The 15679-nt window shown below is 44.2% G+C and overlaps 1 protein-coding gene and 1 pseudogene across 4 annotated transcripts in view; one reads left to right on the plus strand and one right to left on the minus strand.

Annotated features, from left to right (window-relative positions):
* Positions 1 to 15679, plus strand: part of LOC105467248 (neuregulin 2) — a 266503-nt gene that overhangs the window by 183838 nt on the left and 66986 nt on the right. The window lies entirely within an intron of this gene.
* LOC105467045 (prostaglandin reductase 1 pseudogene) lies at positions 4890 to 6049 on the minus strand (annotated as a pseudogene).

Raw genomic sequence — 15679 nt, forward strand, 5'->3', positions numbered from 1 at the left:
TCTTGACTTTGCACAAGAAACTAAGGTTAGGTACAGTAGAGACAGCCTAATGTGGAGTCCTGGGGGTGGGTGGTTGGCACAAGGCCCTGGACTCCTTCCCTGCAGGAGGCAGGCAGCCTTTCTTCCTTCCATGGTCACAGAGGGGACTGTGTTCAACTGCCTGGCAGAAGGTCTGATTGGAATGTGCTTGGAAGGTGAGCTCAGGTGATACACTTCACAGATGGGGCCCATCACATCTGCTTTGGAATGGAAAGAAAGTTGTAAGTAGTAATATCTGACTTCCCAAAGGAGGGGGAATGGAGGTTCAATCCATGGAGGGAGTAGGGGTTCAATCGCTGGACAGATTTACTTGCACCCAACCAAGACAACAGGAAAGAAGAAAACCAGACAGTGGAAGTTATGGATGAACTGATAGATGAACATTCATGTATCACCTTTGGGCTAGAGGCAGCCTTGCCTGAGCCTGGAGGTTGGAAGCTGACCACTTCTAGCCTAAGGAGGTAAGGAAGCAGAAAAAGCAGAGGTAGACTGTTTTCCTGCCTGTTTTCCTGCACAGGGGCCCTGCTCATTCTTACTCAGCAGCACACTTGATGCAAGCCATACTGAGGCCATAAGCATAGCATCATCACTCATGGCAGCCAGCCTGAGGTCTGACAAGCAGGGAGAATCAGAAAGGGGTGGCTACCTCAGCAGACCATAGAGAGCCAGGCTTATATGACCAGATGCCACTGAGCACGACCATGTGTACTGTGTGTGCCCTGCTCCCTACAGAGGGCTCACACACCAGCACTTCCTCCTCTGCTGCCTCTGTGGGGCCGTCCTTCCCTAGTCAGCATCCACACTAGGCTCAGAGAGTATAGAGACAAATGTCAAGTGCAGGGAGTAAAGAGGCTCATGCCCATGCCATGCTGACCCTGGCAGAGCAGCCAGAGCATGTGTGGCATGACACATTACCTCTTGGGGACCAAAGAAACAAGTCTTCAGGTGTTCATCTTGCGGGTGTTAAAGGTACTTCTGCTGTCTTCCTGTGTCAGAGGAAGGCCCTAGGCTCTCTCCACACCCTGCTGCTGTGTTAGGGTCAATGGGGTGACTCAGAGGCTGCAACAGCCACATTGCCTGCACCTACTGAGTGCATGTGGCAGGGGGCTGAATTGGAAGGAAATAAGGTAAAGTTGCCTGGGCAGCCAGAGTGGAGCTGGCCAGCTCTCAGGAGTTGCCTCCGTGCATCCATGGATGGGCTGCTTGGAAGACCCTGTGGAGTGGGTAGAGAGGTGGGGCCTGGAGGTCTGTGCTGGCCAGGCAGGTGAGGTAGGATGGATCAGAAGAGTGCCAACATCTTCCCTCAAGCTCCCCATCCCTGCAGGGTCCTCTACCAGACCTCAGGAGCCTGTGCTGCAAGCTACTGCCCGTGGCCTCTGCCAGCACGGTTGTACGTCCCAGGGCTTGATTCGTCTGCAGGACCTCTACTTTTTGCCTCTCTCAGTTGGCTCAAGAGCCTGAACTGTTTTACTCCTGGGGGCTAGCTTATCTACAGATAGAAGGACCTCTGGAGGGAGCTTCTAGTCTAGATCGTAGTAGAAACCAAAGATTATATTTACCAGGACAGAACTGAACCCAGCCACTTAGCTGCAAGCTTCCCCTTCTGAGCCCTTCAGGGTACACAGTGGGCACCAGCCCTTGAGATTTGGTATTGTTAGCACTTTGGGGAGCACCATCTCAGTTTCCCACCAGTGTGCAAGCTCCTTGAGTGTGGAGGAAGGTCCCCCCAGCACCGTGTTTTCAGGCTTCATGAGTGTCCAGTAAACACTGACAAAGCTGAGGAGCAGTGGAAGACAACAGAGAGGTGAGTGCAGAATTTGTGGGATGCAGATGGCTGCATGGTGCAGCCTCAGTCAGAACACAGGACAATAGCTTCATAGGGAATTTTCCACCCTGGTAGTCAGGGTTTTGCTCCTGACCAAGAAAACAACAAAAAGAAAACCATACAGTAGAACTCATGAATGAACTGACACACTCCACCACCCCTACTTCATCTGAATACCTTTATTAGCCTCACATCTTCTTTGAGCCCTGGGCTATCCTCCTGTTCCTCCTCCCCATGCCTTCCCTGCAGGCTGCTCCCAGGCTTCATGTGTTCTACTGTCCTGAGACTCGGGCCAGCTCTAGGCAGCAATCCGCATCTCTTCTCGAGATCCCCACACCTGTGTCATTTTCACTCTTCTTACCTTGATCCCATTCCAAAAATGTATTAGCAACTTAATGCCTTTGCGTTCCTCAGATCCAGGCTCCAAGTGAGCAGTGGTCTTTGTCCCAGAAGTAGCAGCGAAGAGACCTCGGCGAGGCCCCGGAAAGGGAGATGGCTGAGGGAGCCTGTGCCAAGCCCCAACAGCCCAGGGAAGCCTTGCAGAAAGATTCTTTCTAGAGGAAAGACAAGATTAGCTGAGCCTCCCCAAAAAAGACAAGTAAAGAGGACACAGAAATATTTCCTTTAAAAGGGAGCAAGAGCAGATGGAAAGAGGGTTTATATTAATGAAATCTCCAGATATTAAGGATGAAATGAATGCCAGGGAAGGTTATTATCATTTCATTAGAACACAAAGGAAGAAACAAACACGTTATTATGTGAAATCAAGAAGTTATGAACAAGGGAATCCAGCAGGGAAGTTATTAGCTGGGTTAATTAAAACAGAACAAGCCGGTTGAGTAATTCCATCTGTAGAACCCAACAAGGAAGGCATAATTCATTGCCCTTAAAAAAAAATACTCAGGGTATTTTTCTTTTTCTCCTTTACCAGAAATTCTGTACTTTTGGTATTGTCTCACAAGCCAAAAAGATTTATTCTTAACAAAGCTGAATTGATTTAGCACTCTTGTGAGAGAGTTCAGTTCTGACCAAAAGAGATGGCAATCCCCCAGAGATTCTTGAGCCCAGACAGCCAGGGGCTCTCCCCCATCTAGGATCATGGGTCCCTCAAAGATTCCTCCATTGCCTGGCTTGCAGGATTGTGGGAGGTGGCAACAGAACATGGGACCAGATCTTACTCATCCATCCTAGTGATCCTGGGGAGGGCTGGACCAGGCCACGTTTGCTTGCCAACTTCTCCACTGCTTCCTCTTGCCATCCTGAAGCTGGAAACTCCTTGGCACAGTACTGCTCCCTACAGCTGTCAGAGCCAGTCTTTCCACCTAGCTTTGTTGGCATCTAGCACAAGGGAGATGACCAACAGGACTGCTGTTTGCAGCATCAACCCACCTGGTATTGTTTGGGTAGTGCTCATATAGCTGGCTGAGTTGCTGCTCCCTTCAGGAGGCCTGGAAGTCCCAAGTATGACAGTCCCGAGTAGGCCAAATGGGTCCCATCAGCCCTCAGGATTTTCTTTGTCTCTCATTTGTCAGGCCTTATGAATTAAAACTAGGACTCTGGGTTTGCGTGAGCCCTTGGAGGTTGATTTTAAGGGCTATTTCTCAAGTTAACATACCAAAGGGCCAGAGCTCCCAAGTTCTTTGGCCCTTGAGCACAGGTATAGGACATGAGAGCTGGAAGGGGCCTTGCTAAGGGTATAGTCCATCGAAGGCTTTTGTTGGAGAGGAGGAAACTAGGCTACAGAGTGAGAGAGGAAGTGTCTGAGACCCATCTGAGGCTACAGAGCTAACTCATGGCTGAGCTGGACAGGAAACAGTGTTTCTTAGCAAGTCCTGGTAACCTACTTCCGCCCTGTGCCCGTCATGCTCTATCCCTGCACTTCAGGGCTATCTCCCGCAGAGTGCCTAGGAGACTCCTGAAGAGCGCAAGATACATTTTAATAAGGGTTATAGCATGTGGCACAAACACTGCTTCATAATTGTCAATTGCTTTTTTTAATTGATGTACTTTTTTTAGAGCAGTTTTAGGTTCACAGCAAAATTGGGCAGAAGCACAGAAAGTTCCCATACCTCCCTGTCCCACACATGCACAATCACATCCACTATCGACATTCCCCACCACGGTGGTACATTTGTTACAACTGATGAACCTAGATTAACACATCATTATCACCCAAAATCCATAGTTTACACTAGAGTTCACTCTTGGTGTTGTACATTCTATGGGCTTGGACAAGTGTATGAGGACATGTATTCATTATAGTATCATACAGAGTATTTTTTGCTGCCCTAAAAATCCTCTGTGCTTCACCTCTTCATCCCTCCCTCCCCTCAACCTCTGGCAATCACTGGTCTTTTTACTGTTTCCATAGTTTTGCCTTTTCCAGAATATCATATAGTTGGAATCATACAGTATGTAGCCTTTTCCGATTGGCTTCCTTCACTTAGTAATATACATTTAAGTTTCCTCCATGTCTTTTCATGGCTTGATATCTCATTTCTTTTTTAATGCTGAATAACATTCTATTGTCAGGATGTACCACAGTTTATTTATTCATTCACCTACTGAAGGACATCTTGGTAGCTTCCAAGTTTGGGCAATGATGTATGAAGCTGCTATAAACATCCTTGTGCAGGTTTTTCTGTGGATATAAGTTTTCAGCTCATTTGGGTAAATACCAAGGAACACAATTGCTGGATCATATGGTAAGAGTATGTTTAGTTTTGTAAGAAACGGCTAAACTGTCTTACAAAGTAACTATACTGCTTACCATTACCACCAGCAACGAATGATAGATCCTGTTGTTCCACATCCTCACCAGAATTTGGTGCTATTAGTGTTTTGGATTTGGGGCATTCTAATAGGTGTATCATAGTATCTTGTTGCTGTTTTAATTTGCAATTTCCTGATGATATATGATGTGGAGCATCTTCTCATATGCTTATTTGCCATCTGTATATTTTCTTTGGTAAGGCACCTCTTTAGGTCTTTTTTTTTTTTTTTTAACCACTTAAACGTATTTTATTAAGTAGATCAAACTCATTACAAGTACTGTTTCTAAGACATTTAGGGTAGTATACATTTTTGCTAAATGGTGAAAAACAAATTAAGTAATCATTTAAATGGCCTCCAGATTCCATGTGTCCTTTTTTTCATACTTTCACTATTGTTTTCCCCAAATTATCTCCTTTCAGCATTCCCATAAATGCAGCTGGCATGTTTTCAAATCCTTCGATGATATATTCCTTGTCCTGGATTTTACCCTCTGAGACCCATTTCAGCAAGTCCTTCAGAGCTTTTTGGCGGACATCTCCTTGCCAGCGGTAGACAACAAAGCCTTGTATGTGAAGCTCCTGAAGGATAATAGTCTCTGGGTTTGGACCTGGGGGAAGTGGGCCGGTTCTGTTATATGTAGAGATGGCTCCACATATGGCAATCTTTCCAAATTTCTTCATCTGGCTGATAACAGTGTTTGAAAACTCTCCACCTACATTATCAAAATAACAATTGTAACCATCAGGAGAGGCTTTCTTCAAGGTTTCTTCCAAAGACTCTACTGTCTTGTAGTTAAAGACAACATCAAATCCAAGCTTTTGAAGATAGGCAACCTTTTTATCAGACCCTGCTGCTGCAACAACTTTGCAGCCCTTGAGCTTTGCAATCTGCCCCACAACAGAGCCCACAGCTCCAGCTGCTGCATTAACCATCACTGTTTCTCCACCCTTCACACCACAGATGTCAAGTAGGCCAAAGTAGGCAGTCAGGCCTGGCATGCCAATTGTCCCCAGAGCCAAAGACACTGGTATTGTGTCTGGCTACTCTGTCAGCAGCTTTTCCAGATCTTTCCCATCAGAAATGGAGTGTGTTGTCCAGCCTGGAGAAGTCAGTACAATAGTTCCTTTTGGTAGGGCTGCATTTTTACTTTCCACAACTCTGGCCACTTGCTGCCCCATCATTGTATCACCTTCTTTCAACGTTTTGGCTAAAAATCTCATGTAAGGATCCACGGTGAGGAACAAAGCTTCAAGCAGGACCTCTCCATTTTTTAAGGGTGGTAGCTCAGCTGTCTTCAACTCAAAGTCACTATTAGTAGGATGGCCAACAAAGTGCTTCTTCAGGGTCCATATCTTAGTACGAACCATCCTGAAGCTCAGGAGTCAGAGGGTTCCACTGCTGGGGAAGGCGGCTGGGACTCTTTAGGTCTTTTGATAATTTTTTAACTGGGTCTTTTGTTTCATTGTTGAGTTCTAAGAGTTCTTTGTGTGTTTTCGATAAAAATTCTTTATTAGATGTGTCCTTTGCAAATATTTTTTGTTTGTTGCTTATCTTCTTAGTGTCTTGACATTATCTTTTACAGAGGAGGAGTTTTTAATTGTTTTTGTTTTTGTTTTTGTTTTTTGAGACAGAATCTCACTCTATCACCCAGGCTGGAGTGCAGTGGCATGATCTTTGCTCACTGCAGCCTCAACCCTCTGGGCTCAAATGTTCCTCCCACCTCTGTCTCCTGAGTAGCTGGAACTACAGGCACACACCACCATGCCCGGCTAATTTTTTATTTTTATTTTTTGTAGAGTGTTTTGGTGTTTCAATATGTTGCCCAGGCTGGTCTCAAACTCCTGAGCTCAAGTGATCCACCGACCTTCACCTCCCAAAGTGCTGGAATTATAGGTGTGAGCCACCATGCCTGGCCAAGTTTTTAATTTCAATGAAGTCCAGCTTATCAATTATTTCTTTCATATATTATGCCATTGGTGTTGTATAGAAAGTCATTGCCAAACCCAAGGTCATCTAGATTTTCTCCTATGTTATCTTCTAGTAGTGTTATAGTTTTGGATTTTATATTTAGGTCTGTGATTCATTTTGAGTTGATATTTGTGAGTGGTGAAATGCCTGTGTCTAGATTCTTTTTATTTTTTTACAGGTAGCTAAGTTACCTGTAGTGTTCCAGCACCAGTGAGTGTAAAGATTACCTTTGCTCCATTGTATTGCCTTTGCTCCTTTGTCAAAGATCAGTTGACTATATTTATGTGGGTCTATTTCTAGGCTCTCCATTCTGTTCTACTGATCTATTGTTCTTTTGTTTCACCAATACCCCACTGTCCTGATTACTGTAGCTTTACAGAAAGTCTCAAAGTCAGGTAGTGTCAGTCTTCTTTGTTCTCCTCCAATATTGAGTTGGCTATTCTTGATCTTTTGCTTCTCCACATGAACTTTAGAATACATTTATTGATATCCACAAAATAGTAATAACTTGCTGGATTTCAATTGGAGTTGCATTGAATCTATAGATCATGTTGGGAAGAACTGACATCTTGACAACATTGAGTCTTCACATCTATGAACATGGAATATCTCTCCATTTATTTAGTTCTTTGATTTTGTTTATCAGAGTTTTGTAGTTTTCCTAATATAGATCTTGTATATCTTTTAGATTTATACTGAAATATTTCATTTTAGATGGTGCTAATGTAAATGATAATGTGTTTTACATTTCAAATTTCACTCACTTACTGCTAATATATAGGAAAGCAATTGACTTTTGTATTATTCACCTTGTATCCTACAGCCTTGCTGTAATCACTTTGTCGTTTGATTTTGAAACAGATACCTCCTCAGAAGATGGTAGTTAAGCTTTTGTTAGTTCCCACACTTTCTCTCCACTTTGGGCTTTCCTATATGCTGTGATTTGTTTTGTTTTGTTTTGTCTGGAGCATTCTGTCTTCCCTATCCTCAGTTTCCACTCCAGATGCCCCCTTCTTTAAACCTGATTAATCTTTGAGGTCTCAGAGAAGCATGGTTTATACTGGGAAGCCTTCTCTGACTCTATGAGTCCGGGTTACCTGATCCCCCCTACTTCCTTTCTTCTCTGGAAGATGTAATCCCTATTCTGAAGAAAATAATGGCTTATTTGGGAGACAACCCACAAAGGTGAAAGTAATAATAAACAAGGTTTATTATTTATACTGGGAAGCCTTCTCTGGCTTATACTGGGAAGCCTTCTCTGACCCTATGTGTCTGGGTTACCTGATTCCCACTACTTCCTTTCTTCTCTGGAAGATGTAGTCCCTACTCTCAAGAAACTAATGGCTTATTTGGGAGACAAACCGCAAAGTTGAAAGTAATAATAAACAAACACTTATCTCTGTTCTAAGAACTTTACTTTTACTTTTAACTCATTTAATTCTCACAGTTGCGAAGATTAATGAGAACTGCTCTCCAAAACCCTCAGAAACTCTCCTCAACCTATAAAATTGAATCCAGACAGTTTAGATTGGCCTATATGCCTTCACATCAGGATCTAAATCTACATTTCCAAACTAAGCTGGTTTACTCACTATGTCTTGATATAATCTATACATCTTTACCTCTGAACACTTGCACATGCTATTCTCCCTGTTTGAGATGTTCCCTGTGGTCTCATTCCTCCATGACCATTCCATCCTCCACATTTCTATTGCACTTATTTTCTGGACAATTCATTTCTGTTATGAACCTAAGCAAGTTTACAGGAACGAAACTTATGGGATGCCAAACAGGTCAACTCTTACTGCCCTCTACAGTCTTTTGGATTTTGGTTGCGAGCCTTGCATAGCTGTTTCTGGTGTGATCTCTGCCTAATCCAATTGCTGTGTTTTATTTACAATCTTTGTGCATTGACATAGCCAACATATTTGTCATTGAAGTGGTTACTTAGTATTGCATGGTGTACATTCATTGCTTCTCTTTTAGAGTCCTGTATTAATATTGTAATTCAATTTTGTTTTCCCAAGTATTTGCATGCCAAGTATATACAAGAAACCACATCTCTTGTCATTAGTCTGGCAATTGTGAGCTCCTCAAGACAGAGACTGTCTTCAACATTGCTGTATCCTCCACCATCTTTAGCTTGCATGTACTAGATGCTCAGAGAACCCTGTTCAATTGATTCAAACTATCATAATGCCAGGAATTTAGCCATGTAACTTAACACCCACCTCTACCCTGATAAAAATGAATCTCATGAGGGCTAAGATATGTAACCAGAGAGGATCCAGTAACTTTCTCCAAATGCTTGATCAGTCAAACATCACTTCTCTCATCTTGTCACCTCCTCTCTCCAGAGTATCATTTAGCTACAAGGATTCAGGAAACCTTAAAGATCATTTTCTCAAGCAGCTGATGCATACAAGCTAAACATAAGGACCAGTTTCCTGGCAAGTGCTTCTTGCTTCTAGTGATACAAGGCTGTATGGGGCCCCAGGGGTTGTGGGGTGGAGTGGGTTAGTGATCCCATACTTGCCATTTCCCTGACTTTGAGTGGAAGCTCAGAACTCCCAGCATTGCCTGCTTAATCTGTACTGAAATTGCAGAAACCTGGCCTGGCTTCTCTGCCTTTAGGAGGGTAATCATTTCAGAAGCATATTGTACTCACTTCTGCAGCCAGGCATGGCTAGATTTAAGCAAAACTTTTTTTACTTCTTTATTCAGTGTTTGCTACTTGTTGACCCACCCTATCCTTCCAAGAAAGTTCTCCTCTTACTTTTCCCCATCCACTGTTTTGCTCCCTCCTGGCCTCTCCACCAGTGATTTCTTCCTGGCTTCTACATGTGAGTATCTCCTCATGAATCTCTCTGCTTCTGCCTTCCTCTGTCTACACTTTCTCTCTAGCAGTCTTGCTTGCCATAACGACTAAATTGATACCCCTCAACAGTGACTCCTCAAACCCCATCTTCAACCCTGACCTCCTGATCCAACTCTAGGCCTACATTTCTGGATGTCTGCTAGTCATTTCCTGCTAGCAATCCAAATCCGACCTGTCTAAATAGCTCAAGCGGCTCTTTCCCATGTTTTCCAAACTTCTATCAGTGTTCTAGTGACTGATGTTAAGAACCTTGGGGCTTGTCTGGGCTGCTTACTAACCACATCTTGGACCCTCAGTTTCCTCATTTGTTATGTGAAGATAGTAATGCGCTCTCTATCTCACTAAAGAGCACGGATTGAGACAAGCTATCTAGAAGCATGTTTTAAGCTGTAAAAGGGTACACAGAGAAGAGGTGCGAGGTCAGGAGATCGAGACCATCCTGGCTAACACGGTGAAACCCCGTCTCTACTAAAAAAATACAAAAAAACTAGCCGGGCGTGGTGGCGGGCGCCTGTAGTCCCAACTACTCGGGAGGCTGAGGCAGGAGAATGGCGTGAACCCGGGAGGCGGAGATTGCAGTGAGCTGAGATCCGGCCACTGCACTCCAGCCTGGGCGGCAGAGCAAGACTCCGTCTCAAAAAAAAAAAAAAAAAAAAATTGTATTATCATCTTTGGTTTTTTTAAGCTAAAAAAGCTAAAAGCTACTCTCATCTTTAGCCACACATTCACCCCATCACCTTAAGTTACCATTTCCTCTATCCCTATACTTCTCATCCATCCTTTTATCTCAATTCTTGATATGACCACCAGAGTTTAAACTCTGTCACCCACTGCCTAGACTAGTTCTATCCTAGCCTAGTTGTATCCTCTAACTCAGTGGTCCCCAGACTGCAATCCACATAAGAATTACTAGGAGGAATTTATTTATTTATTTATTTTTTGGAGATGGAGTCTCACTCTGTCGCCCAGGCTGGAGTGCAATGGCCAGATCTCAACTCACTACAAGCTCCGCCTCCCGGGTTTACGCCATTCTCCTGCCTCAGCCTCCCGAGTAGCTGGGACTACAGGCGCCCGCCGCCTCGCCCGGCTAGTTTTTTGTATTTTTTAGTACAGGGTTTCACCGTGTTCGCCAGGATGGTCTCGATCTCCTGACCTCGTGATCCGCCCGTCTCGGCCTCCCAAAGTGCTGGGATTACAGGCTTGAGCCACCGCGCCCGGCCGGAATTTATTTAAAAAATGCAATTGTAGTGTCTTTCACAATTGTGCTGGGACAACTGAATATCTGCATGCAAAAGAATACCTCATACCATATACAAAAATTAACCCAACATGGGTCAAAGACTTAACAGTAAGAACTTAAAATAAAAAACTCTTAGAAGAAAAAATAGGCATAAATCTTTGTGACATTCAATTAGATAATAGTTTCTAAGATATGACACCATAAACATGAGCAACCACAACAAAATAGTTAAAGTAGAATTCATCAAAATTTTATAAAATGTTGCACTTCAAAGGATACCATCAAGAAAGTGAAAAGACAACCCACAGATTGGGAGAAAAATTTTGCAAAAATTTTATCAGATAAGAGAGTTGTATCAATGATATATAAAGAGCTCTTACAATTCAATTATAAAAAGATAAATGACCCAACCAAAAATGAACATATACAATTTATTTGTCAATTATACCTCAATAAAACTGGGGGAAAGTGAGTCAAGGATCTGAATAAACATTTCTCCAAAGAAGACATACAGATGGACAATATGTACAAAAAAAAGATGCTCAACATCATTAGTTATCAGGGAAATACAGATCAAAACCATAATAAGACTGGGGACAGTGGCTCACACCTGTAATCCCAGCACTTTGGGAGGCTGAGTCGGGCAGATTACTAGAGCCCAGGAGTTCTAGACCAGCCTGAGCAATGTGGCAAGACCCTGTCTCTACAAAAAAATTCGCAAATTAGCCGAACATGGCAGTGCTTGCCTGTAGTCCCAGCTACTCAAGAGGCTGAGGTGGAAGGATCGTTTGCGCCTACGAGGTCGAGGCTGCAGTGAACCGTCATCGCACCACTGTGCTCCAGCCTGGGTGACAGAGTGAGACCTTGTCCCCAAAAAACAAAAAATGAAACAAAATGACAACAAAATAATGTACTTTCCAAAAACCATTGAATTGTACACTTTAAATGAGTGAACTGTATGGTATGTGAATTATACCTCAATAAATCTGCTTTAAAAAACTCACAAGATACCATTTCACATCCACTGGGATAGCTAGAATCAAAAAGTAAGATAATAACAGGTGTTGATGAGAATGTGGAGAAATTGAAACCCTCATACACTGCTGGTGGGAATGCAAAACGGTGCAGCTGCTTTGGAAAACAGTCTGGCAATTCCTCAAATGATTAAACATAGAGTTACAATATGACTGAGCAATCTTACTTCCAAGTGGGATTTCAGGTAATACATATACCCTAGATAAACGAAAGCACATATGTCCACACAAAAACTTATACACAAATGTTCATAGAAGTATTGTTTGTAATAGCCAAAAAGTAGAAACAATCCAAATGTCCATCAATTGATGAACATATAAATAATAGCTGGTATATATACATATAATGGAATATTATTTGGCCACAAAAAAGGTATGAATACTGATCCATGCTACAATATGGATGAACCTGGAAAACATTATACCTAGTGAAAGAAGGCAGTCAAGAAAGGCCACACATTGTATGATTCCATTTATATGAAGTATCCAGAACAGGCAAATCTATAGTGACAGAAAGTCAATCAGTGGTTGCCAGGGGATAAAGGGGATGGCAGGGGGAGGGGGTGCTAAAGAGTATGAGGTTTCTTTGGGGGATGATGAAAAGGTTCTAAAACTTACTGCAGTGATGGTTGCACAGTTCTGTAAATAGACCACAAAAGTGAATTATATACTTAAAATGGGTCATTTGCATGGCATGTAAATTATTTCCCAATTAACCTTAAAAATGCAGTTATAAGGGGAAAATTGTTGATGGGGATATTTTACAGAAAGCTTTAAATGCCAAGCTGAGCATTGAGGACTGGATTCTCTAGGACCAGTTTTCTCAAAGTGTGCTTCATACACCGTCTGCCTCACAACAGTTACAAATACCAAGTCCTGGCTGCACCCCAGAGACTGTAATTCAGAATGTTTTTCGTGGGATCAGTACTTAGATTTGTAGCAAGCACCCCACGGAGGCTGCAGGCTACAGCCCATTGTTAAACATTTTGCTGCTCAGTCTTGCTGCCTCCAGATTCTGCTCCATTCTGCCCTGCATGTTGCTGCCAGATGAGCCTCCAAGAGTATAGTTTGGGTTGGGTCACCTTCCTGCTCAGAACCCTTCAATATCCTTTCATTCCCTTAGCATGAGCTCCAGGTGTTCTGGGCAGCCTGGTTCCCACCTAGTCTTTTTATTTAGCCTTATCTCCATGACTTCCTACATGTCAGTTAAAAGGTAGTATTCATCACTCTCTGAACCTGCTTTGTGGATTCCCAATCAGTGCCTGTGCCAGGCTGTCCCATATTCCAGGAAAGCATCTCCTGTACTCTCAGCTCATCTTTTGCGATACAAGTGTCACCATGATCCTTCCTTTCATTTTAACTAGCTGATCATCTAGAATTTACCACACAGCCTTTCATAATCTCTTAAGCTATGCAATTCTGCTACTTGTAAATTGAATGACAATATTCAGAGTTGTCTGAATATACAGACAATATACAGAGAAAACACCCGTAGATCAGGCAGTGCAGCCTGACACCCGGTCAGAGTGCAGTATCAGGAATAAAATCCTGGTAGCAATCTCCTCTGAGGAATTCAGCGTCCTCCCTGGTGATCCAGAGATCAGGGGCCTGCATCAGGCACCAGTGGAAGATAAGCAGGGCCTGGGGGGCCCTGGCCACCACCCAGCCTGTCAAGTCTCGGCAGCTTAGCTGGTGCCACCTCCTTACAGAGGCTGGAAACTGCTAAATTGAATCCTCATTTCAACTGGTGACCCCTAGCAGAAATGCTCTCCCAATCCCATTGTCCTCTGTCCTCTGTCCACGAAATCACCCCATCTCAGTAGGAGAAGCCATTTACAGCCTATTTGGTAATAAGCTCTTAAAAATAAAATGATCATTGTCACATAATTATTTTACAACACAACAAGAGCCCCCTTGCAACCATTTCCATAATTACATTAAGCCAGTTTATTTGAAAGAAGCTTAATGGGAGACAAACCATTAATTATAATTTGGTCTTTTCTCCCACTGCCCCTTCACCCTTGAATTACTGGAGCCACACCCTGGGGCCATGTATGGGAGTGCAGGGATCGTAACTTTGAGGATGGGAAAGACCAGGTGACAAGGCCAAGACTCACTGGGAGGGAAGAATAGAGAGCAATGGAAGGTATAAGGTTGTGGTGGCCCCTGTAACCAGCTGGGGGGCCTACAACGGCCCTACCTAAGTGGAGCCAGTGCTGCTGTGTGTCCGCTTCTTTAGACCTGGAGTGGAGGAACTGGGAGCTGTAGGGCAAGCTGAGCCCAACATGGGCATGTTCTCAGGGGCCTTCGAGCTAGTGGGTGGGGCGGGCACCTGGGCAAACAGAACTAAAAAACGGGCAGGAATGAATCAAAGACAGCTTAAATATGCAGAAATGCAGCTCATACCTCTGGGCAAAAATAATCCCAAACAGAGTTATGTAATGGGCAGGTGGTATATGATAGGAGGGATGAGGCTGTGAGGTATGTATACAGGCATGAGTGAATGAGAGAGGTTGAGAATGGAGTGGGAGTGTCCTGGGGAATTTGGCAGAGGAGCTCATGAAGCTGTTGCTTGGAGGTGGGTGTGCATGTGTGTATATACACATACTGGGAACCCTGGAAAGCAGTGAGAGGAAGGTAGCTCTGAATGAGGCTGAGTTCCGTGCCTGGAGTGGCCTTAAGGCCACTCCAGATGTGTGCAGTCCTTATTCTTGAGGTGGTAGGGACAGAGAAAGGCCTGAGGGCACAGGTGTAGGGTGTGGAGCACCACTGTTTCCTTTATAAGTTACTGTACCTCCCTCTGACCACCATACTTCCCCTCCTAGCTTGCTCGCATCCCACCTCCAGACCTTTCTACTAATTGGAATCTTCCCCTTCCTTTTACAGGAAATCCACCATGACAGACCACCCCAGGTCACTTTTATTATTTTTTTTTTTCTGAGACAGGGTCTGTCACCCAAGCTGGAGTGCAGTGGTAGCGATCTTGGTTGTTCACAGCAGCCTCAACCTCCTGGGCTCAAGCCATCCTCCCACCTCTTAGCCTCCCGTGTAGCTGGGACTACAGGTGTATGCCACCATGCCCAGCTGATTTTTGTGTTTTTTGTAGAGACAGAGTTTCACCATGCTGCCCAGGCTGATCTTGAACTCCTGGGCTTAAGTGATCCACCTTCCTCAGCCTCCCAAAGTGCTGGGATTACGGCCTTGAGCCACTGCACCTGACCCCAGGTTACATTTAACTATCTCTCCAAGGAAGTTCCAGGATAAGTTGGAACATAAGTTGCTGCTGCTCTCTTAAGCTGTGATTTCTGTCCATCTGTGTAAGTGTCCTCCCTCTAGATTGTAAGCTCCTTGAGGACAGGGTCTTTGTATACTGCAATGGCCAGCACTGTGCCTGTCATTAAGCAGGTGTGGAGCAAGCATTGTCTGGCACTGAGCCTGGTAGCTCAAGGAGCAGGGGAGGGTAAGGCAGGGGAGAGGACACAAAGGCTCTCACAGGGACACCTCAGGCCAGTCAGCTATGAATCCTCTGGCTGCTGGGGGAGCCCCTGGGCCTAGAGAATGGGTTAGTAGTGTTGAAGCTACATAATAATTTGGGGGAAGATTGTGGATAAAATCATGTAAAGGAAGTACTCCACTGGATATCAGTCAGAAACCCAAAACAACGCAAGCAATTAGACGAAGGATTGTGGTGGGCACCTCAGTGACCATAAGTTTCAGCACCCACTGCTTTAGAGTAGATGGAGAGACCACCAGACTCATCAGAAGCCTCAGTGACTGGGGCAGGGTATAGGAAACAGACATAGGGGTGAGTGCAGATTCACAAGGCCATTAAGGTCAACATGTTGCATGATGAGCGGACTGCTGATTAAATGCTGTTGCCTGCAGCCCTAAGAAGCCTGCAAGGAACTCTGAAGCATCCA

The sequence above is a fragment of the Macaca nemestrina genome, chromosome 6 (genome assembly GCF_043159975.1).
Source record: "Macaca nemestrina isolate mMacNem1 chromosome 6, mMacNem.hap1, whole genome shotgun sequence".
Taxonomy (NCBI): Eukaryota; Metazoa; Chordata; class Mammalia; order Primates; family Cercopithecidae; genus Macaca; species Macaca nemestrina.